The following is a 22,980-nucleotide window of genomic DNA, read 5'->3' on the forward strand; positions in this document are numbered from 1 at the left end:
GTTGAACACCTGGTCCCCAGGCAATGCTGCTGTTTAGGAAAGTTATGGAACCCTTAGGAGGTGGAGCTTGCTATGGGAAGTTACTCCCTGGGGATGGGCTTTGAGGCTGTTCTTCCTCTGCTTCCTGTGAGCAGATGAAATGTGATCAGCCAGCTCTCCACCCCTACCACCCATGCCTCTTTTTCTTCCACTTTGTGGGCCTTTGCACACTCTTTTTTGCCTAGAAACTTTCATACAAGTGGACAATCACTTTCTCCACCAAGTGGTGATGTGATAGTCCTCAAGAGACTAATAGGCACATAGTTTTTGTTTTCAAATCAGTAAGTGAGAACCATTATTATTCACTTTTGAAGTCCCAGCATGTCACCCTGTGTTCAGGATTGTGAAATGATTTTCTTCTGGAGATACAGGCTCTTCCTGGCTTCCAATTCCCTGCATAGTGAAGCCCCTATTTACCCTTCCCTTCCTTTGCCTGATCAACTCCTAGAAATTCTTCTTAGTTGAAGAACTTAGCTGATAAAATGAGTTTGTTGAACTGGAATTCTTCCCAGACCTTCTCATCACCACTGTGAGTTAGACAGCTCTCTCACATGCTTTTATAGCGTCCTGTGTACATCCTAGAATAATGATTAATAAGTCATTTCTCTTCTTGAGAAACCCTTGTGGCTGGTAAGCTTTCAATAAATTCTGACCGTGGAATAAACAAGTACATGAGGCAATAGAGAAACACCACTTCCAACCTCTGCTGCTCTGAATCTTTTGATGAATACCCCCCCCTCTCATTTTTTGGTTGTTATTGTTGTTAATAGTATCTTAGTGTGAAGCCTAGGCTTCCTTCAAAATTGTTAGCCTCCTGCCTCACCTCCGAAGTAATGGGATAATAGGCATGTGTCCCCATGCCTGACTGACTGGTAAATGTCTTCTGTTATAGGTCCTCGACATTGCATCAGATAAGTTCCTTACCTAAGTTCTGATCTCTAGAGCCTGTAAAAGCCTGACACAGTAGCACAGGTCTATAATCCCAGTGCTCTCCTACCAGGAGATAGAAAAAGGAGATGGGAGAATGGCCAGAAGACCACAGGTTAGCTAGTCTAGTATACAAAGCCTTGAACAAGAGACCCTGCCTCAACCAAAGTAGAAATCAAGAACCATTACCCAAGATTGACTTCTGACCTCCACATAAGTCCCATGACACATGGCATGTATACACACCACACACACACACACACACACACACACACACACACGGCTTCTAAGCATAGGAAGGGATCAGCAGATATGGTCTGAATCTCGAAATGTTACTGAAGTAACTCTTCCTGTGAGGTCTCTGTTTCTTCTCACATTACTATCCCAACTATTTGCCAAGTCAGGAGAGTTCTGACTGCCAGATCTAATCTCCTGCTTCACCAGGTGCTCTGCTAGGAAGGCAGAAAGGCATCTGAAGTTCCTCAGTGGGTCCATTTAAAGGCAAATGCAGGTAAAAGAATCCAGACTGCTCCTTTTTAGGATCAGGTCTTCCCATTTAAAACATTGCACTGGCTGGGAAATTGCATTGCTCCCATTTAAGCTCATGTAGAGTCACTTGTAGCCAATTTCTGGGGGTGGCAGCAGCAATTAAAACCAATTACACAAAGACCTAATTTTGATAATCTTGTATTGTCAACAAATGACTCACAGTTTGGGCATCTGCAGTTGGGTAGGAACAGTTGATGGAGATACTGTCACCTTGGACCATGTGTTCTCATTGGAGGCGATGGAAATTAGCTCTCATGGGTGTGCAAAGGCGGGCAAAATAATTGCGCTCTTGTTATGTTTGAGTCACAGATGTCACGTACTATATTCACAAACATATAGTATATAAATAATGTTAGAGTTTCATGAAAACCACATCATGTGATTCTTTTTATATGAAATATCCATACCCAGGCAAATCTACAGAGGTAGAGGGTAGCCTGGTGATTGTCCTCCTGGGGAAGAGAGCTACTGGCTGTTGGGAATTATTTGCTAATTGATATGTTGTTTACTTGGGGGAGCAGTAGAAATGTTCCAAACTCTTGTTTAAGTCCATACAGCGCTCCCTTGCTGCCAGTTTCTGGGAGTTGGGTAAAGTCTGCACTCTGTAAATATGATAAAAAAAAAAAGCCATTGATTTGCACACTATGGGTGAAGTGAATGGTTTGTGATTTCTCTAAAATTGTCTATTAAAGTGCTTCCCTTCTTTTTCTTGTTTGCTTGTTTGTTTGTTTGGTTTTGAGACAGGGTTTCTCTGTGTAGCCCTGACTGTCCTGAAACTTGCTCTATAGACCAGACTGGCTGAAACTCAGAGAATCACTTGCCTCTGCCTCCCAAATAAAGACATGAGCTACCACTACCCAGCTCTTTCCTTCTTTTGTTTTTTAAAAAAAATTTTTTTGAGATTTTATTTTATGTGTATGCGTGTTTACCTGAATCTACATCTATGCGCTATGAGCACACAGTGTTTTGGTGGGGGGGGGTGCAAAAGAGAGAACTGGATCCCCTGGGACTAGAGTTGTAGCTGGTGGTGAGCAACCAGGTAAGTGCTGGGAATGGAACCAGGGTCCCCTGGAAGAACAGCCAGTGCTCCTAATCATGGAGCCATTTCTCCAGCCCCTTAAAAAAATGTTTCCTTTCTTGAGAGAGAGAGAGAGAGAGAGAGAGAGAGAGAGAGAGAGAACAAAAAAAAAGGCATGGACAATGAAGAACAATTGGGGGAAATACAACTCAAGGGACCAGCAACAATAAAATGAGAAATATTTTCTTGAACTAAAAAAACAAAACAAGACAAAACAAATTTCATTAAAAGCTTTTTTTCATCTATTTGTGTATTTGTTAATTTATGTATGTATGTGTGTATGTATGTAATGTGTTTGTATCTGCGTGCATACATGCATGTGCCATGGTATATGTGTGGAAGTCAGGGTAATTTAGCATTTGGATCCCAGATATCAAACTTAAGGCTCTGTGGCAACTACCATTATTTTCTTACTGGCCTCCAAATTTAATTTTTAACTTTGATATTCCCAGCCCGGATATCAGTGGTGACATCTCACTCCTCAGAATGGTCTACGTTAGTCTTCCCCAAACTAGCCAGTGTCCTAAGGACCTCATCTCTACCAGTAGATGGAATCTGAGTTGGTTTCTCTGCCCAAACCTGGTTGCTATGACTAGGTAGGCATGCTTTATAGAAGTCAGGACTCATAGCAATGAACAACCATATTAGAAACTGTCTCCTAATGCTGGCAGTATAGCTGAGTGGCCCTAGGACTCAATCACCAGTTCACACATTCTTTCATATTCCCCGACCACCACCAATTAGAAACTACCTCCTTATAGCAGGATGCTTGAGGCCACAGAAGGGTCCCTAAGTACAAACTCACCAGCTCAGCCATGTGGGTGAGTTCTCAGGAAGACACACTCTTTGGTGTTCAGCAAGCATGGCCTTATTAGATGCTCTTGCAAGGGAGGGTTAGGGTATGGGGATTCACATAAACTCTTACACCAGACTGACAATATGTTCCACCAACCCCAAGAGAAGCTCTGGAGCTGAGATGGCCCATGTGAATTGTCCCAGTGAAGGGACTAAGTCCTTTATTCTTAAAGGAGTGTCTGTATGATTCATCCTAACATCCATCCTGATCAACATTCCAGAAGTCAGGCCACTATATTGAAATGCACCAACAAAGGCTCATGGGATACTTTGATTGCCGTAACTGGACTGCAGAAATTAGTGTTCCCGGTAGATTCTTTTTTTTTTTTTTTCAATCTCAGAGCCACACAGAATGTGTTTCTACAGAATTATATTGCTTATGGCACTAACACTAATATCACAATTTATATTAATATTATAAGGTAAAATACAGGAGCCAGTCATCATCACATAAGATATACTCATGAAAGTAAAGACATTTAGATAATGGTGCCAATGTCGTGCATTACAATTCCATGTGACTCTGATGGGTTGGGGTGGGGGGGGCGCTCCATGACAGTGTGTCCACCCTGATGCAATCTCTGACAAACAGGGAATTAAAGCCCTGAGGACAAAGGAGCCACAAAAGAACCTAAGACCACAGCTGTAAAAACAAAACAAACAAACAAAAACCTCAGCTTTTGACAGCCAATCCCAAAGAGTTGGCGATTGGGGTAGAAAATAGAAAAGTGGGAGGGGGGAGCAGGCAGTGGCCTACAAAGATCACCTTAGCAACAGGAATAGACAAACTTTTGACAGCTCTTCCCTGATTGGTCCTAATTCTCATCTTATTTGCATACCCACATTCAGTGCACCAGGGTCAGCTGGTGCACCATAAATTGGAATGCTCTTGGGCTGCAGAGACAGAACATGCCAAGAGCTTGATGGAAAAAAGAGAAGGACAACTGCCAGGGACAGATTTAGAAGCTCCCCACACCCGAGGCTCCTTCCCCTGGGCAGAGAGCTTGTTTGAGCTAGCTTCCAGGACTTGACCAGCAGCTGAAAGCAGGAGGACTCATTCCCGCCTCAGCCTCCAAGATCCTTCATCTCGGCTGTGGATGGGAATGCATTCCTGAAGTTGCTTTTAGCTTTCCAGACCTGCCAAAGAGGAGATGAGAGACCAACGACGCCTGTTGCTCCCATCTGTCACCTGCTTTCTGCGGAGTTACTCTGCAGGGGACTGCTCTTGATTGACATGCTGAAGTCCTTCGAGAGCTTCCTGGATCTGTAACACTCCTCAGAGCTGGGCCAGTTCTCTGCTAGCATTTCGCTGCTACAGAGACTTCAGACTTGTTTTATTTGAGTATTTGAGATTCTTCATTCCTGTATAGCAATTTGTTTAAAGTTATCTTGAAAGACCCCCTCACCCCTGGGATACTTTCGTCTGTCTGCGAGAGGGCTCCCCCAGAAACCAAGATTCCAAACCAGCAGATGCAACGCGCAAGAGGAATGTATTCGGCACTGGCGCAAGTGGGCTCTCTGCCCTGGTCAGTAACAAGCATTTTTAAAGGCAGAAACTACAAAATTAGCATAAGATACCAGGTGCCCTGGGTTTGGCCCAATTTAAAAATCATCATATATTTCAGCAATCATTTTGTTAAGCGGGAAATTTTGTAACATTAGTCGTAAACTGGTTGGCTCAGGGGAGGTCTAGGGGGAGCGGTTACTCTGGAGGGGAGTTCGCATAGTTACAGGCTTATGATTGGCTGACATTTGACCTAGTTTGCTGGACTCGCCAGATGGTCCTTATCTTGGGTCCCATTTGGGGAATTTTTTTTAAACAGAGACTTATTATTATTTTAATCTATAATTGCAGACCTTGTCCCAAGGCCTATGGCTGGGCTCTGAAACTTTTTACTTATTTCCAGGGAGAGGATGGGTCAGTGTCTAACACAAGCAAGTTTACAGAAGCAAAGTCAGCAATCTTTGGTGGCTGGAGAGATGGCTCAGCACCTAAGAGCATTTGCTGCTCTTCCAGAGGACTCAGGTTCAGTTCCCAGCACCCACACTGGTCATCTCACACTGCCTGTAACACCCTCCTCTGGCCTGCATGGGTACCTGCACATACATACACAGACGCAAATGAAAATAATAATAAAATAAGCCTTTAAAAATTACCTGGGGCTGGAGAAATGGCTCAGAGGTTAAGAACACTGGCTCCTCTTCCTGAGGACCTGGGTTCAATTCCCAGCAACCACATGATGGCTCACAACCATCTATAATGACATCTGGTGCCCTCTTCTGGCGAGTGTATACATAATAAATAAATTAATTAATTAATAAACAAATAATTAACTAAGTTACCTAACCCATTAAGGTTGTTAATTCCAAGTTAATAATCAAGCATCTCTTGTCACATTGCTCACTGTCTACCCATTCAATTCTTGGAGGGAGGACAGAGAGGAACCCAGTTGAAGACAGGAGAAGGTCTCCACAGACCAGTTCACTGGTGTGAAGGTCATATATTTGACCTGAAACTTGCTGGTGACTTGATCTTGGAATTCCCAGCCTTGAGAACCATGAGAAATACATTTCTGTTCTTCATCAATGACTCAACATGTAGTTACGTCTACCAGAATGGACTCTGATGAAGATTTGCACCAAGGAGCGGGATATTGCTATAACAAATATCTCAGAACACGATTGTGGTTTTGGAACCAGGTAGTAGATGGGTTTAGAGGAGCATTGTAGAAGAGGCCTAAATGCCATGCACAGCCATGTGCCTGATTCTGCTGGGGAGCTCAAAGTACTAGAGAGAAAACCTGAAGCTCCCTGGCTATTACATAAATGATAGTAGACATTCATAATATTATTAGACATATGTGCCATTCTTACGAAGTCTCAGACAGAAATGAGGAGAAAGACATTGGAAACTAGAGGAAAGGCCATCCTGCCACACAGCGGCAAAGAACTCGGCAGAATTGTGTCCGAGTCGTTTGTGGAAGGCAGAACCCGGGAGTGAGGAGTAAAGCAAAATGCTCGGAATGCTGCCTGGCTTCCTCTGGTTACTTAGAGTGAACGAGATGGGGGGAGGGGAAGGGAGAGAAGGAGATGGAAAGGGAGAAGAAGGAGGCAGAGAGGGAGAGCGGATGAAATTTAGAATCAAAAGAGAAATAGAACGTAAAGATCTGGAAATTTTACAACCTGGCAGGAGAATTAAAAATAAAATGCTTGGAAGAAAACACCAAGGGTGTGGCCGGGCAACTTTTTCTGGTATTATTATGGAGCCAGGTGCCATCAGGACAACAGGACAACAGGAGAGTGTCGCCAATGGCTTCCTGGGGACTATCATGGCTGACTCAATTGTCATAGTCCCCAAATGGCAGAGCCTTAAGAACAGACCAGTTTTCAAATGAGAGGCCCCCGGTAGCCATAGGACCTCACTGCTTACTGCCCAGGGCCAGCTGGGGTTTCTGCCTCACACTTCCAGGTGTAGTTCTCTCTGGTCGTGCCAGCTGCACCTCACATGTGACTAGATGCATCTCTGATGCCTTTCTGGAAAGCACCCAAACAGTAAACTTGTCAGTCATGAGGCACCAATTCAGAACCTGTGCACAGCACAAGAACTCCAGACATGGATGCCTCAGCCACCTAGATATCAAAGAATGCCCTGTAGAGTCTTTGGATAGCCTTAGACCCCAAATCTGTAGTGCCATCTGCATGTGGCACCTGTGTGGGAGAGAGACATGCATAGGAATCTAATCATAATGCTTCTGTGTAGGCTGTGCTCAGTGAATCCCCTGGGGTGAGGCAGCCAGGGAATTGGGAGCTCAACCCCACTCTAGTGTATCTGGAAGGCAAGAATGTAGCTGAAGATTATATTAGAGTCTTAATATTAAATGTTGTTTGCCTTGTTGGCTTTGGGACTTGCCTGGGACCCATTAGCCCTGTCTTCCTTCTTTCTCCCACTCACAATAGGAAAGTCTACCCTGTCCTGTCACACCGTCTTACTTTGGGAGTAGATAACTTGTTTGCTTTCACCGGTTCAGAGCCGGAGTACAGTCTGCCTCTGCATGAATCACACCTTGCAGGTCTCTCTAGGCTTTAGACTTCTGAGTCAGGGCTGAATGAGCTGCAGATTTAGTGGCTGTTGGGATGTAAGGAAAGCATTCATCTTCTGAAAAGGATTTGGAGGGTCAGGAACACAATGCTGTGGCCTAAAGATGCCTTCAAAACTGGTATGTTGAATTGACTCACCATTGTGATAGTATTAAGAGGTCTTGAGGTAAGGTACAGCCATTTCCCTTCCCAAGACTCAGGAAATAAATGAAACTTTCATGTCCAGAAAGCTGAAACTTAGAAAATTCACTAGCACAGTCTCTTAAGTTTTTGTTTTGGTTTGGTTATTGTTTTGCCTTTGTTCGTTTGCTTGTTTTAGAGAACCCAGTCTCTCTAAGTAACCCAGTCTCTCTAAGTAGATAGGCCCTAAGCAGAGCAGAGTGGGAACACATCCATTGCCTTGCCATCCATGGGTCAAGGCAGCCTGACCACTATCAAGTTGCATGGGTTACATATTAACTGAGGTTCACTCCCTACCCAGCAAGTGACCCCTGCCAAACAGCCTAAGTAATTTCTCCAGTAGTGGGCGCATAGCACAGCCCACATATTAACCAAGCATGCTTCCTTGCAATGTAAGACCTTCCCTGCCCTCAAAAGCCTTTAAGACGAGAGCCTTGTTTTGTATGGTGGGACTGAAGCTGTGTGCTTCAGATCCTTGCTCTCTGTTGCCTGGAAGATGAGTCGATGTAATAACCCTGTTTCCCTGTCCTCCCAGTCCTTATGTCCACTTCTCCTTCCTCCCCTAAAACAGGTTATATAAACCGTAACGGAAAAGAGACTCTCCTACCAGCTGAGCTGCCTGCAGTAGACTCTCTGGCTGGCCGGGCTGCCTGAAAATTGAGGAAGGAACTCCAGTGAGGCAGCCTTCATGAGTCATCAGCCATGCTGGGGCAGGCTTCTCAGTGATGCAGATGCAGCTGCCTTGAGTCATCCAAACTTCCTGTAAGTAACTTCAATCAACTCACTCGTTCACTTAAGCTAGCCTTGTATGGAATCCTTTCTCAGTCTTAGTGCCCTATCTGGGGCAGTAGATTTTTGTTTGGCTCTCCACGGGAAAAGACACACAGCAGAAGGTGGTTAAGTCATGGGCAGAGCCCTCATTAGAAGGATTGATGAAAAGCCTTCAGAGTGCTGTTGGACACATTTTTTTGTCATGTAGAGGTGCCCAGGCAAGGCACAATCTTAGCTGCAAGGGAGCAGATCTTCACCACCACATGCCAAACCTTGAGGTATCTTGATCTTAGAACTCCAGCCTGCAGAACTGTGGGAATTTGGAGTTTATAAGTTATGCAATCTATGATTTCTTTTTAAGATTTTGGTGATAGCAACAGATAACTTTACAGTGTAAGGAAGTATCAGAATGAAAACAAACGAACCAAAATGACAAGTATCTCAAAAGTGGGAATGACAAGAATTGGTGAGGAACATGCAGCATATCTAGTTTGTTAGCTGCAGGACTGATTTGCTGAGATGCAAAGAACAAGTGTGTGAAAACACAGTGGTAGGGTCAGGTCTTGTTTTACTGTGCAGTGTTTGAAGTGGAAGTGGATCATTTACACGAAGATGTCAGCAGCCGGACACATCAGTCTAGGAAAACACCACTCATGTCTCACATCAACTTCATGCCCTAGCAGCCCTGGACCATCCAATGGAGCACCAGAGCCATGAAAAAACACAAGAGAAAAATTGGTTGGATGGATATTTTTTATCATCCTGCAACGAGTGTGAGCTGATTGAGTATATTAGCCCAACATGCCAACACAGAGCTCCTCAAGCTGAGGGTGTTTGCTATAGAGTAAATTACATTTTCTAACCCATGCTGGATCTTTTTCATTCACTGTACCCCAAAGAATCATCAGTACAATCACTACATAGGCTGCGTTCGGGAGAGTTGACTCCTTTAGGTTGATATGAAAAAAAAAAAGTATTTGGACTAGAGTGGTACATCAGTCCTTCCTTTCTTTCCAGTTGCCTCAGCCACATTCACATTCCCCTGCATTTCCTCTTCATCACTGTGAAAATGAAGTCATCCCCCAGGACAGATGACTAGAATGATGGTAATCCTTTGCCTGAATGTGATAGGTTGACCTGGCATTTAAAATTGTGTTAGACACTGAAATTCAAACTTTAGCGGTTGTCCTTCAAATTTAACCACTATGAAAAAGGGTTCTTTAGGGGGCAACAAACCTCTTCATATCACAATTATGACTACATTACAGCCACACACTTGACAGACATAAGTTCCGACAGTGTTTTTCATGCAGGCCTCATCATGACCCTGTTAGAGGATACTAGAGCATAAGGCATCAGCACTAACTTGTATTGTATATTTACCATGCCCCAGAAATTCAATAAATAAAATTCACTAACATTTTATTCAACATTATATCTTCCCTCAGTGTACCAAGCTTTTTTTTTTTTTTTTTTCTTTAGACAGGGTTCTCTGTGTAGCTTTGCGCCTTTCCTGGAACTCGATCTGTAGCCCAGGCTGGCCTCGAACTCACAGAGATCCACCTGCCTCTGCCTCCCTAGTGCTGGGTTTAAAGGTGTGTGCCACTATCCAGCTTACCAAGCTTTTTCTTCGGGCCACCAGCCAGCTCCCAAATCATGACATGGAAACTTAGCTTAGGCTCATTTCTTGCTAGCTTTTAGAACTTGATCTGCCTCTCTTCTTCTACAGTTTGCCTCGGGGCTGTTTATCTTTTCTTTCTGCATGGTCTACTTTCTCTGCTTCTTCTGTGTCTGGCTGCCTGGCTGCTGTGCCCGGGCATGTCCCTCTCCTTCTCCTTCATTCTCTTCTTCTTCTCTCTCAAACCTAGATTTCTCCTATTTATTCTCTCTCCCTGCCAGCCCCACCTATCCCTCTCCTGCCCAGGTATTTATTAGACCAATCAGGTGCCTTAGGCAGACAAGGTGAAACAGCAACATAATTAAACAAACGCCGAAGAAACAAATGTAACAATCTTTAAAATATTTAAAATTAGTTAAAATAATACTCCATAAACAACAGTTTTATGGATTAATTACTATTGGCTTTGTGTGTGTGTGTGTGTGTGTGTGTGTGTGTGTGTGTGTGTGTGTGTGTATGTGTGTGTGTATGTATGTATGTATTATGTATGTATGCATACAGGCGTATTGGTGAAATTATTAAGGTCACTCCACATATTTAAAAGGGAGGTTTATTTTGTGGGGTAACTTACAAGTGAAGGGATAGGTAACAGGGTCTGGGAAAGGTATGGCGCAGTCCGGGGGTGTTCTCTGGAGAACTCTGCTCAGTCTACCTCCAGTGTCCAGGGTCCAAGAACCAAGAGAGCTGGCGCATCCGGATCTCAGGTCTTCAGGGTCCTCTCTCGGCCCTGCCTTGCAGGTGTGACAGTTACCAAAGCCTCAGTGGGGTTGGAACTTCCAGATCAAAGCCGGAATGGCTACCCACTACACAGGTGGGTATGATGTGTATATGTATGGGTTTGGGAGTGGAGGTGAGAAGTTGGCACTGGGTGCCTTCTTTAGTCACTCTCCACCTTATTTTTTTGAGACAGGGTCTCTCACTGAACCTGAAGCTGACTGATTTGGTAGTGAGCTGGCCAGTGAGCTCCCACGATCCACCTGTCTCCGTGCCATATGCCCTTGAATGTTGGGTTACCCCTAGGTTTTTTCGAATCCTGAGGATCCTGCCTCAGGTCATCATGTTTGCACAGCAAACACTGTACTACTTGAGCCATCACACCCCCTCCACCCCCTCTCTGCCTCCCCCACTCACTTTTAGCACAGGAAACGGAACCATAGAGATAGATGCACACAGGTGATTAGTGGTGCGGCCGGGATTTGAACATGAGAAACCCCACTTGTAGAGACCTCAGCATTAATCTTTATGCTTCACGTGGTGACCTCTGCAGGCCTTCTTCCACTCATCCAAAGATTCACCCGTTGTACCTGGTCCATGGACTTACCACATTTCACTACTTATAAACTATTAAAATTATGGGGCTGGGAGATGGTTGGGGAAGTGTACCAGACAAGCATGAGGACCATAGTTCAGATCCCTAGACCCCGTGCAAATGCTGTTGTGTGTGGTGACCCCTGTGTAATCCTAGCCATCCGGAGATGGAGACAGAATCCTGGTTGATGAAACCAGTAGGATCATTGAGTCCCAGAACCAGTGAGAGAACCTTCCTCAATAAGCAAGGTGGAGGGTGATTGAACAAGACACCTGGCATCAACCTCTGGCCTCCATAAGCATGTACACATGCACATACATCCTTACACACACACACACACACACACACACACACACACACACACTATATATATATATACATATATATATACAGTTTCAAATGCTTATGCTGCATTTTTCATTAGGATATTTAATCTTGGAAACTTCTATTATCTACCAAGTTTCTTGTCTAGGTGCGACATTGTAAGCAGGTGGAGAGAGGAGGTAAACACAAGCAGCTGCAGGCTGGGGCCAGGCTCCCACTGCATATGCTAGAGACTCCCCGAGTAGCAGAAGATGCTTTTCTCAGGGGCTTCGGATGCATCGGGCAATAACTTATTTGTTCCGTTTTTGGGCTCTCAGAAACATGATGATAACTGGACCTTCATCTTAGGGCTCAGGACGTGTTGTAGAATATTATTTTAAGATGTGTTACTTTTGTTTATGCTGCGGAACATTTGTTTTAATGATGCAAAGATGTGTTGCATTCCTTTATGTTGCATTTGTTTAATTCTGTGAAGCTGTGTTACTGTGCCTGTCTAAAATACCTGATTGGTCTAGTAAAGAGCTGAAAGGCCAATAGTGAGGCAGGAGAAAAGATAGACTAGGCTGGCAGACAGAGAGAATAAATAGAAGGAGAAATCTGGGAGAAAGAAGAAAGAACAAGAGAACAAGGAGAGGCGAGATCAATTAATGAGAGAAGAAGGAGGATGGCATCAGGGGCCAGCCACGGAGTAAGAGTGAAAGTAAGATTACAGAAGTAAGAAAAGGAGAAAGTCCAGAGGCAAAAGGTAGGTGGGATAATTCAAGTTAAGAAAAGCTGGCTAGAAACAAGCCAAGCTAAGGCCAAGCATTTATAATTAAGAAAAAGCCTGTGGTTTATTTGGGAGCTGGATGGTGGCCACCCCCCAAAAGAGTAAAAAGACAAACAACAACAAAGAGGAACTTAAGATTTACCAGGAGAAAACCCAAAATAGTTCACCCTCCCTTGGTTGGATCACAAATGAGACAACTACAGTGAAATAATAAGATGAAGACATTTTAATAAATCCTAAACACACTGCCTACCCAGTGAGTCTCCTTGCTAGCAGGCAAGAGACTCAGAGAATAACACACTTGCTTTTCTTTTTTAACTTGTCCCTTTCTTATAGGCCTATTATTTCTCACAATAACTTTGAGCTTTGGACCTTTCCATTCATTCAGAGTCTGAACTCTGCTCTGAGCCTCCCCCGCTGTTTTGCACTAGGCTGGGCCTATTAATGTGGCACTTTAAATAACAGCCAGCTCAAAACAAGGCAGGACCTTGACTTCCCAGCATAGATGGTATTTGGTGAAGAAAGAACGAATCTACCAACTCCAATGTGAATTACTTACTGGGAAATGGAAAGCAAAGAAAGATCAGAAGGAAAGAGCAAGGACAGATGTGAAAAGAGAAGGGAAATGACTGGTAAATTCTACTTAGGGCTTTGGGGTGTGAAAACGTGTGGCCAGAGACCATGTGGTAGAATGCATACTTTCATGTATTTCTTTTTTAATATTAGCCGTAGGAGCCTTATCAGAGAGCCTTGAAGGCTGCTTTATCGGAGAAGTTCAGAGAACCCTAGAGTTCAGTCTTGACAAGTCAAGTATTTTACATCCCCAATGTAAAATTGTCTGGTCCATGTGCATTCATTCCCAAGTCCTTGTCCCTGTTCTTCCACCCCCAGATCCCACCATCTCTCTCTCTCAGATGTATTCTGCAGTGCTGGGTTTATAAACAGAACCTCAGCAGCCTAGATAGGGGTTGGCCCTGGTTGAATATAAGGGAAGGAAATGAATAATGGGTGATAGACTTGGCCAGGGGCCGTGCAGCAGCAGAGTCTGCAGGAGTCCAGATGTGCTTCTGCAGCTCTGAAGAGATATTTGATTCAAGAGGCAAATAAAATCCACCCTTCTCCAGGAGCACCAGGATTAGGATATCACATACTCTTGTCATCTCAGGACAACCAAAACGATCCATGTGATCCAAATATTTCTGGCCAGAGCAATATTTGAGGCAGAGTCTCTCTCACCGAGTCTGAAACACTACATCGGTGCCCTGGCTTGCCAGTTCCAATTTCATGCCACCAAAGGAAGCACACTGTACCTACCAGGCACTCAAATCCAAAGGGATTTACTATTGAAATTTAGGAACTACTAGGATTGAGGATTGGCTATTGGTGATATCAGCAAATGATACACTGGTAAACTGTCTTCCTTTCTTCACAGATGCACTGACATGACAGTCCATGAGGCAGAATAATACCACAGTGAGAATATTAGAGGCAGACTGAGAAGCTACACACACACACACACACACACACACACACACACACACACACACACCACATCACACACATATCCTAGTCATCATAAAACCAAGAAGAGATTCCAGCAAAAACTGCGGCAGTTTGGCACATCTACCTGCCTGTCCTTCCCTCTCTATGGTACAGTGCTAAGTAGATGGGAAGAAACCTGCACACCAAAGCTCTTCATAATGGAAACAAGAAGACAGCCCATGCATTCAGTGTCCTACTTTATCTGGAGGCTATCCAGGAGCCTGGTTGCTGTCACATCTGCCTCCAAGTGCTGCAATTGGACCACCAGAACCTAGTCAGTGAACGGAAGGAGAGTCGCAGACCAAAGCTGCAGTTCTCCTAATCAACACCAGGGGGAGCAAAAGAACAGAAAAGGTTTAAGAAGTCCTTGAACCTCCAGGGCTATCTATCTGAAGGTCTTCTGGTGCATAAAACCAAAGATTAGAACACATCGCTCCTCTTCAAATGTCCAAATATGGACCCAAAACTTATAAGGCATACAAAGATATATGGAAATATGGCTCAGTCAAAAGATACAAAGAAAACTCTGGAAATCAATTCTACAAAATTATTTGAGTTGACCGATAAAGTAAAACGTCTGACATAAATTCGTCCCATGAACCAGGCGGTGGTGGTGCATGCCTGTAATCCCAACGCTCGAGAGGCAGAGGCAGGTGGATCTCTGTGAGTTAGAGGCCAGCCTTGTCTCCAAAGCGAGTTCCAGGACAGGCACCAAAGCTACAGAGAGAAACCCTGTCTCGAAAGCCAAAAAACAAAAAACAAAACAAAACAAAAAACACCTACCTGAGCTACATGGCAAGACCCTACCTGAAAAAAAAACACACACACACACACACACAACAAAAAAACAAAAAAACAAAACCTGCCACACGTACCCTCCCACCATACTCTCTTGCCACAGACTCACGGTCATTGCAGTGAAGGACCACGGACCAAAAGCTCAGAAACCCTGAGCCAAATAAATCCTGTGTTCTATTGTTTGTATCAGTTTGTATCAGACACAAATGCCACAGAGATGAAAAAAGCTTTTAATGCTACCAACAATTATATGTTGGCAAATTACATGACCAGAGAAACTGGCAAGTCCCTGGAAACAAGCACTGCATTAACCCTAAATCTCCAATCAAGAAAAGCAGAAAGACCAATAATGAAAAAGAAAGGATCAAGACCAGATGATGTCCCTAGAGACCCCCAATATACATGTAAAGAATGACCAGTCTTCTGAAAATTATGGAAAACTCAAGATCACTCTATGAGGTTAGCATTACCCTGTCACTTATTAGAAGACTATACAGCCTGATATTAAACGGGAAGAGTCATGCCAAATTTCTCAATGAAATGGTACAATGTGAATCCCACAGCACATTTAAAAGATTATACACCACAACCAAGCAGGATTTAATCCTGGAACAGGACAGTTCAACCTATCAGAAATAAAGCCAGTACAGAGCCCAGTGTGATAGATAGCTCATGGTTGTAATCCTAGTACTGGAGGAGCAGAGCTGGAGCCATGTGAGTTCCAGGCTAGCCTAGGTCACAGTGACATAATGGACTACAAATTGGAATTGTGAGCCAATATATATTAAATAATATTAATATATATTAATCTTAAGTTATTTTTGTTGGGGCACTGTGGTGATTTGAAAATGGTCCCCATAGGCTCAGAGAAAGTGAAAATATTAGGAGGTATAGCCTTTTTGGAATAGGTGTGGCCTTGTTGGAGGGAGTGTATCACTGGGGGTGTGCTTTGAGGTTTCAAATGCTCAAGCCATACCCAATGTCAATGTCTCACTCTCTTCCTGTTGCTTACCAATCCAGATGTAGAACTTTCATCTCCTCTCCAGCACCATGTCTGCCTGTACACCTCCATGCTTCCTGCCATGATGATGATGGACTAAACCTCTGAACCTGTAAGCCATCCCAATTAAATCTTTTCCTTCATAATGGTTGCTATGGTCCTAGTGTCTCTTTATAGCAATAGAAACTCTAACTAAGACACTTCGTCATAGAACAGGAAAAGAAACCAAGACACCCAAGAACCTATGGTGAGGTAGCAATATGTTAAATCAACGGCCAGTGGGAAACAGAGATCTGCTGCTAATGATGGAGTGGCAGGGGAATTAGGCCAGAATCTTTTCCAGCAGAGCCTTGATATAACTTCAGTCCCAGGGAGTAGGTCCCCTGTAGCTCCTTACAAGCACCTTGGGGGGGGGGGGATGCAGTTCAGTGGAAGAACATTTGTCTAGCATATATGAGACCTCAGATTCACTCTCCTACATGGCAAAACACAAAATGAAAAAAAAAAAAGATTTAATCAGAATTATCTAAATAAAAATCTTTTACAGAAACTGTGGGGTTGCATCAAAATAATAAATGATAATTTTAAGCCTAATTTGGGGACAATGTGTTATATGGCTACAAACAACGGCTCTAGCCTTCTTAGGGAAATGAAGTGTGTGTGTGTGTGTGTGTGTGTGTGTGTGTGTGTGTGTGTGTGTGTGTGTGTTATGTATCTGTGCTGTGCATGTGGTTCAGAAAAGGCTATAAAAGTTAAATGTCTACTGGTGGGAACTGTTGACTGTAGTGTCAGAGTTTCACATAAAATTGTAAAACATGAAACAACAAAGGCATCTATGCATGAGCTGATGCGAACAGCACAGAAGGCCACCTAGGGTGCTGCCAGGTATAGGATTTGAGAGTAAAAAGTCCCAATTAGCAGTACATTCGTCTGACATTTACCTTTACAGATTAATTACATCTGATCGTGTAGCATCAAGTCATCAAAACTCTCCCGGAAAGCACAATATCTTAAAATAGTTTTCTTCCTTCCTTCCTTCCTTCCTTCCTTCCTTCCTTCCTTCCTTCCTTCCTTCCTTCCTCCCTCCCTCCCTCCCTCCCTCCCTCTCTCCCTCCCTCCCTCCCTCTCTCCCTCTCTCTCTCTCTCTCTCTCTCTCTCTCTCTCTCTCTGTCTCCCTCTCTCTCTCTCTCTCTTTCTTTTTTGGCTTTTTCTCCGCGTAGTTTTGGAGCCTGTCCCGGATCTCACTCTGTAGACCAGGCTGGCGCTGAACTCACAAAGATCGGCCTGGCTCTGCCTCCCGAGTGCTGGGATTAAGGCACTGCCCGGCATTTAATGTAGTTTTCATAGCAGGGTCATTACCGAGGAAAATCTAACTCTAGGAGTCCACTTGAGCAGGCAGGTGTGCAGTCGGGAGACTGACTATAGGCGTGTGGCCACAGAAGAACCCAGGAGGAAGCACCCAGAGACCAGCGAGAGGAAGAAGATGCTGGCGAGGAAAAGAACGAATAATTTCTGAGCCCCTGAGACATACATCCAAACATGCGGGGGGACTCCCCATCTTAACTATAATAGAGATGAAGCATTGCACAAATAACTGGGTCAAAGCAGGAAGAGCATGGGAAAATTTGTCAGTCCCTCTCATCCCTATCTTCCAAGCTCATAGTGATGCATCCTCTTTGCCAAAGTCCACCATCAGCCAAGAGGGAGAGGGGTCCTGCAGAGCAGGGGGCAGGGCAGACACTGGAGGATGGAGGGTAACACAGTGCTTTGTGATGGCCAATACTGATTGCCAGCTTGACAGGGTAAACCTTTGGGCATGCCTGGGAGGGAGTCTCTATATTGGGTTAACTGAGAGAGAAGAAGGTCTACCCTATGGGCAGCACTGTTCTATGGGCTGGCGTCCTAGATTAAAAACCAAGAAAGGGAGCTGGGCACCAGCCTCCGCCACTGTTTGCTCCCTGATTGAGAATACAATGTGAGCAGCCATCTTCATCTCTGGTGGCCTCCGCACCTTCCCTGCCTTGTGCGATGGGACCCTCCCCCAAGCTGTGAAACAAGACAAACTCTTTCTTCCTCCGCCAAGTCCCTTTTTTCACATATTCATCACAGCAGCAGGACAAGTGTCTGATCCAGGGCTGAAGCATGTTCAAAGGGGAAGAGATCTTGCTTGACTCACATCCAGGACAGTCCACCAAGCAGCATTTCTGTGTTGGAAGTGACAACTCAAGGTAGCTTAAGTATAAATTCATTGGTTTGCTTCCCTGAGAAGCCCATGGAGGGGATACAGCACTTCACACAGTGGGATCTTAGCACTCAGCTGATATCCCATGAGCCCTGCCTCTCCCCATCTCTCCTTTGCCTCTTCGTTTTTCAGGCAGCGAGGCAAGATGAGCATGAGCAGTCCTCAGCCTCCTACAATATTCCAAGTGGAAAATGAACTTCCTCTCAGCACCTAAGGCGTGGGGAACTAACTTATCTCTACTCGGCCTGTGTGCCCTCCCTGAACTGCAGGAAGATGAAGTAACCAGTTACTGGCTCCACCTAGAATAGGTGTCAGCAATGAGGATGGGGTAGGTAGTGAGAGGGTACCAGGGATTGACAGTTCTCCCAGACCCACAGCATAGGGGAAGGAAGAGTCTCCTAAGGACAGTTGTTAGTGGGTCTAAATAATGAATATCATGGCCCCCAAGGGGGCGTATAATTGACACTGGAGACAAGGAGCCTGGAGAGTGGATTGTGAGAGAGGCAGGAAGGAGGGCAGAGAGATCTTACTTGTCAAAATATAGCTAGGTGAAGGAACTATGAAGTTATAGAGAGATGTGTTGTTAGTTTGGGAAAGGGAGAAGATAACGAGTTAAAATATGAAACACACAGTAACTACACGTAGACACGAAATAATTTTAAATATTCACATTTTCCTATAGAAGAATATTTGAAGAGTATTGGGAGAAACAATGACCCTCACTTCAGAATAAGAGTCCTGGGAACTCAGAGCAGTGAAAAGGAGATTTATTTTCAGTTCTTCAGATGCTGGGCATCAGCCTGGATAAAAGGCAAAATATCTGGTGCATCCATTTGGCTTAAAGAGTTGTTTTTCTATTCCCAATTGTGTTTCTCTGCCTCCTGAATTCCTCATTGATGAAGCTCTTCATGGAGGTACAGTCTTCTTTGCATGGCTCCCTCTCCAAATTCCCCATCCTATTGGTTCAGGAGGCAAGGCCTTATCTAGTGTATAATATCCTGGGGCTCAAGATTCCCTACTTTTCTAATACATGGGCTGAGTCATATGACAGACTGTCTGTCACTTTTCAACCCTGGGATGAACTGACAGTACAGGTACCAGCTGCCAACTAGGGAAGACAGGGGTCCAGTGCCTCCTGCTTCTCTGTGACTCTCTGATGATCTCTAGATGTACCTCATACAGAAAATGGAACATAATGATTTATTTCTTACATATGGATGCAAACAGATGATGGAAATGCTGTAATTCTTCTCAGGTAAATTGTGGAGTTCCGTGCAATTAGCAAAACATCCTCAAAATAGCTTTGGTTTGGTTAGCATGTGACCAAACCCTGAAAAGCTTCGATTTGAGTGAACAAGATTCAAATATATGTCTGCTCAAGAAGCAGAGCTGAAGGAAGAGGCCACAGAGCAGCAGCCATCTCCATAGGAGGTATGCAAGCTCCAGAACGAGTCTGCAAAAAGAGGGGGCTTTGAAGATCAGTGGACAGCAAAAGAGTCAGAGACTCCAAGGAGCAGAATCAATATTGAGACCAGAGACACAGGGCTGAAACTCATATGGAGCAGGAGCACCATGCTACCACAGTTCTTTGTTCTGAGTACTCTACCTCCCATGTCTGCCTTGGCAGTAATGAGTTATGCCCGGAGAGGTATGGCTGCCCGTGGGATTCTGAGGAGAGTGCTCATGGCCGAACCATCATGGATGAAAGGTGAAGTTCTGAAACTGGTGGATCAAAGGTCTATGATCACTGGAAACCTACTATGCCTCAGCCATCCTTCTCTGTAAGGTTCCTGAAGAAGCAGTATACTCAAGGGCCACTGATGGGGGAGAAAACAAAATGCCCCTTTACATGCATCTGAGTAAATGCCAAATTTGTTAGTTCAGGACTCTCCTTCTAGGGCCAGCCGCCTATACCAAAGGCTTCCAAGGGACTTTCGCTCTTGAATGAGGCATCAACATCACCTCATGTTTGGTGAGAAATGCAAGCAATAAAAAGTATGTGTGGTTGTGTACTTGATGAGGAGAAAGCAAGGTAGTCAGATCCCAAAAGGAATTCCTGACTCAGTTTACCTGTGCCAGCCAAATGAAGTGGAAGAAAGAGCTAAACTAAGTGGGGGCTGATGCCTCTGCTCTTATTAAATGTGGACCAGTTCATTTCCTGGAATCTGACCACCCCCACTCCCACCCCCCCCCCCCCGGAAAGGTAAAGCTAGGAGAGAAGGGGGAATCTTGGGCTTCCCCTTCCTCCAGCACCTGCCCTCTCTAGGGTACATCATAAACAAGCAGAATTAATACATATGAGAACTTACTAGAAACATGGAATTTGACCCCACCCTAAATGAACAGAATCGGAGAGGCTCATTCATGAGCTCATCAGGCACTTCAAATATGTGTCAAAGTCTGAGAAACATTGAATTCCCAGCTCCTAAATTCACTCTTTGCTCATTTCCTAAAATAATGCTCGGCATATGGTCAATAATTAATGAAAGAATATTTGAGACATTCTCCTTGGCACTTCTTTAATTCCCTCTGAGGGGAAACAAGCATTTCTGGGAAGCTAGAACACACTACAAATGGGTGGCTTAGCCAGACAGAAACATACTGAAAACAAGCAAATAATTCCAGGCAGGCACCCCCATTCAGCACTGCCAGATGGGACAGATGGGCATAGTAACTCCTTCCTTACTCCCTCCCTCACGCTCTTCCCCCTCTTCCTCTCTGGTGCTCCCCTTCATTCCTAGGAGTACTAAGGTCCTGCGGTAAATTCTGCATCAGAGGCAAGGAAATGTCACCTGGGTTATCTGCTTCTTAAAGCCCTGTTCTTAAGTCCAAAATTGAAGACAAGATATAGTGCCAGGGAAGGGGGGGGAAGCACTTTGTCACGTCGTTATTCTTAGCTTTTAATTTAATTTTATTATTTTATTCTCTCTCTCTCTCTCTCTCTCTCTCTCTCTCTCTCTCTCTCTGTATGTGTGTGTGTGGTTATGGGTATACATATGGTGTGTGTGCGCAGGCATGTGCACACATATATGTGGAAGACAGACGTCAACACGGATCACTCTCCACCTTATTTCTTGAGACAGAGTCTCTCACTGATTGAACCAGACTGGCTAGCCAGTGGGCTCCAGGGATCCTCCCAACTTCCCTCCTCAGCACTGGGGGTTATGCAGGCTCGCTTGCAAAGCCAATACATTACTGACTAAGACATCTCCCCAGCCCCAACCTTACCTTTAAGTGATTGATGTGACCCAATTTATGTCTTTTTGTTGAGACATTACCAAGTCCAAGGATCTTTATGCAATATTTGTCATCGACAGCTCTTCCTGCCTTTTTTATAGGGCTAGCAATAGAATCTCAGAGCACCCACTGTCAGCCTCGTCCTCCTGCTCAACCTGATATACCGCTTGAAAATCAAAAGGGCCAGGAGCTGGCAGATAATTATGAATTATTGGAGTTCTGCCACAACATTGTTATGGAATCCAGCCATGGTAGGTTTTAAGGCATAACACAGTTACCATCTGCCAAGCACTTATACTGTGCTTCCCAACAAGCCGGTGGGGTCATATCCCCACCCCCGTGTAATGAGTGAGGGAATCTGAGGTTGTCCAGAGTTGAATAACTTGCCCAGGAAACAGCCAGGATAGAATTCCAGCCCACACCGGCCTGAGTTCAAAGCTGCTTCTTCTTCTTCTTCTTCTTCTTCTTCTTCTTCTTCTTCTTCTTCTTCTTCTTCTTCTTCTTCTTCTTCTCCTCCTCCTCCTCCTCCTCCTCCTCCTCCTCCTCCTCCTCCTCCTCCTCCTCCTTCTTGTTTTTCAAGACAGGGTTTCTCTGTGTAGCTTTGCATCTTTCCTGGAACTTGCTTTGGAGACCAGGCTGGCCTCAAACTCACAGAGATCCACCTGCCTCTGTCTCCTGAGTGCTGGGATTAAAGGCGTGTGCTACCAGTGCCCGGCGAGTTCTAAGCTTCTTAGCCACTGAGCAAACAGAGTTCCTCACTTGAGGAACAACTGTAGACAAGTTGTGCAAGCGAAGACTCTACCCCCTGTGGTGCTAGCGTGAGGCTCATGCAGGGTTAAAGATGATAGAGCACTTACAAAAGGAACGTTCTGTGAAATACAAGGTATAATTTAGTCTACCCGACTTCAGATCCAGTTAAAAGGCTTTAGTTCTGTACAAATGGTAACTATACATGTGAAAACACTCATCCTTAGCATGAAATATATCCCAGTTAAGTTGATGTATGTTTTTCATTCACCATGTTCAAAAATATTTATACAAATTTTATTCTTGTTAGTAAGGATGATGGTTGTTTTTTTTAAAAAAAGATTTATTTATTTATTGTGTATACAGTGTTCTGCCTACATGCATGCTTGCAGGCCAGAAGAGGGCGCCAGATCTCATTACAGATGGCTGTGAGCTACCATGTGGTTGCTGGGAATTGAACTTAGGACCTCTGGAAGAGCAGTCAGTGCTCTTAACCACTAAGCCATCTCTCCAGCCCTAGGATGATGTTCAATGATGATATTTGTGCTAGGAGCACAGGTTTGTCCCATCTTTTAAATTGGAATTATATATATATATATATAAATTATATAAATTAAAATTAAAGACAAGGTCTCCCTCTGTGGCCCAGGCTGGCCTGGAATTCACTATGTATACTTAGGCTCATCTTGAATTTGAAGCCCACTTACTATCTCGCCCTCTTGAGTGCTGGGATTACAAGCAGGAGCCACCACATCCAGCTGTGCCACATTTTTAAAAACAAACTGGGTGCTGGGGAGGTGGCTTTGGTGATTAAAGCACTGTAAACACCAGGTTGGC

The sequence above is a fragment of the Onychomys torridus genome, chromosome 14 (genome assembly GCF_903995425.1).
Source record: "Onychomys torridus chromosome 14, mOncTor1.1, whole genome shotgun sequence".
Taxonomy (NCBI): Eukaryota; Metazoa; Chordata; class Mammalia; order Rodentia; family Cricetidae; genus Onychomys; species Onychomys torridus.